The sequence below is a fragment of the Oncorhynchus clarkii genome, chromosome 4, assembly GCF_045791955.1.
Source record: "Oncorhynchus clarkii lewisi isolate Uvic-CL-2024 chromosome 4, UVic_Ocla_1.0, whole genome shotgun sequence".
NCBI lineage: Eukaryota > Metazoa > Chordata > Actinopteri > Salmoniformes > Salmonidae > Oncorhynchus > Oncorhynchus clarkii.
In genome coordinates this window covers 74,671,275-74,673,994 of record NC_092150.1, presented here as the reverse complement: position 1 = coordinate 74,673,994, position 2,720 = coordinate 74,671,275, and positions in this window count along the sequence as shown.

Below are 2,720 nucleotides of genomic sequence, written 5' to 3'. Positions count from 1 at the left end.
TGGAAGAAACCAAAAAAGATTACTCGCAACTCGAGCCACGGTCAAATGTGATATGGGTTGCACTTGACCCAGTGCTGAAACCAAAGGCCGTGGAGCGTCACAACTGCCGAAGAGGAGGCACCACCTCCTCAAGATGGGACAACACCGACTGTTCTCTACAAGCTTGTGTGATGATCCCATACACTCAGAGGATTGAGAGGAAAGAGACCATCAGGGCCCATTTTCATAAAAAAAAAAAAATCTATCTGGATTTCGCCTATCGGATAGGATTAAATGTATAGAAATATAATTAATAGAACGGGAGTCCCCATTCAAGTATATGATTAGTCTGTTCTATTAATTATATTTCTATGCATTTAATCCTCCCTGATAGGGGAAAACTATATACAGTACCAGTCAAAAGTTTGGACACACTTACTCATTCAAGGTTTTTTCTTTATTTTTTACTAGTTTCTACATTGTAGAATAATAGTGAAGACATCAAAACTATGGAATAACACCTATGGAATCATGTAGTAACCAAAAAAGTGTTAAAATCAAAATATATTTTATATTTGAGATTCTTCAAAGTAGCCACCCTTTGCCTTGACAGCTTTGCACACTTGGCATTCGCTCAACCAGCTTCATGAGGTAGTCCCCTGGAATGCATTTCAATTAACAGGTGTGCCTTGTTAAAAGTTAATTTGTGGAATTGGTCTCCTTAATGAGTTTGAGCCAATCAGTTGTGTTGTGACAAGGTAGGGATGGTATATAGAAGATATCCCTATTTGGTAAAAGACCAAGTCCATATTATGGCAAGAACAGCTCAAATAAGCAAAGAGAAATGACAGTCCATCATTACTTTAAGACATGGTCAGTCAATTTGGAAAATGTCAAGAAATTTGAGTCACAAAAAACATCAAGTGCCATGATGAAACTGGCTCTCATGAGGACTGCCATAGGAAAGGAAGACTCAGAGTTACCTCTGGTGCAGAGGATAAGTTCATTCGAGTTACCAGCCTCATAAATTGCAGCCCAAATAAATGCTTTGCAGAGTTCAAGTAACAGACACATCAAAACATCAACAGTTCAGAGACCGTGAATCAGGCCTTTATGGTCGAATTGCTGCAAAGAAACCACTACTAATGGACACCAATAATAAGAATATACTTGCTTGGGCCAAGAAACACAAGCAATGGACCTTAGACTGGTGGAAATCTGTCCAAATTTGAGATTTTTGGTTCCAACCATGTTCTCCGCATGTGTGGTTCCCACCGTGAAGCATGGAGGAGGAGGTGTGATGGTGCTTTGCTGGTGACACTGTCAGTGATTTATTTAGATTGCAAGGCACACTTAACCAGCATGGCTACCACAGCATTCTGCAGCAATACACCACCCAAACTGGTTTGCACTTAGTGGGACTATAATTAGTTTTTCATCAGGACAATGACCCAACACACCTCCAGGCTGTATAAGGGCTATTTTACCAAAAAGGAGAGTGATGGAGTGCTGCATCAGATGACCTGGCCTCCACAAATACTCAACCCAATTGAGATGGTTTGGGATGAGTTGGACCGCAGAGTGAAGGAAAAGCAGCCAACAAGCGCTCAGCATATGTCGGAACTCTGTCAAGACCGTTGGAAAAGCATTCCTCATGAAGCTGGTTGAGAGAATGCCAAGTGTGCAAAGCTGTCACCAAGGTAAAGGGTGGCTACTTTGAAGGATATAAAATATATTTTGATAAAAAAAAAAATTGGTTACGACATGATTCCATGTCTTCACTATTATTATACGATGTAGAAAATAGTGAATATAAAGAAACTCTTGGATATGGTATTGAAACTTGACTGGTACTGTGTGTATATAACTGGCCCTGAGGACTTGACAAAAGCTGTTTTAAGCTCTCAAATTTAGAAATAAAACAAGTAATTGTAATGAGCAGGGTTCTATGTTCAAGGCTGAGTGAAATGTCACCTGTTTGTGTTGGTGTGCCAGTGTGTGGGGAAGAATAAAAAATGATTACTTTGTGAAGTTAGACACTAACACTGGAAAAAAATATTCAGCACTTGGATTTTTTAATTTTGCTGTTGGTTGTAAATATTTTTTCTCTGTTGTACAAAGTGGGAGTAATACTTTTGTGAGAGTTGTCCTGAAATATATTAGAAGAATAAATGATATTGAATTATAGGTGTCCCAAATATTCATTGAGTTATCCCTATGCCACACTGATTGCTAAATGCATTTTATTTTCACTAAATATGCTATCCAGCTTCTTCAGGTATAAGGGAGTTTTGGAATCCAAACCACGTGAATGTGAACCAGAAAGAAGGGTACAATTCCCTGAAACCCCAATGAGAACAAATGCCATGAGTTTTAAAGTTAGACTGCAGTAGAGGGCATATTGAGTCATGGCAAATACAATGCCCCAGATGAGACCTTGGGAGAAGCTGTAATAATAAGACATTGGCTCAGGGGTTTCAAGTGCTGTACAATGAATCAAGGGCTTTATCGTTATATTGGCTTTCATAATGATTTTTTTAAAAGTACCATTGACAACATCATTAGTAGCGATCAATGTCGTTCAATCCAATTAAAGTGGAGAAAAACAGGGTTCATAGAGAGTTCGGTGTGCAGCAGGTTGCCATGGCAGGGCAACTGTATATCAGAAGCAGCATGGACCAAAATGTGTGTGAATTCACTGAAATCTTTATTCAGGAAAACCACCACCTCATGCGTATGAG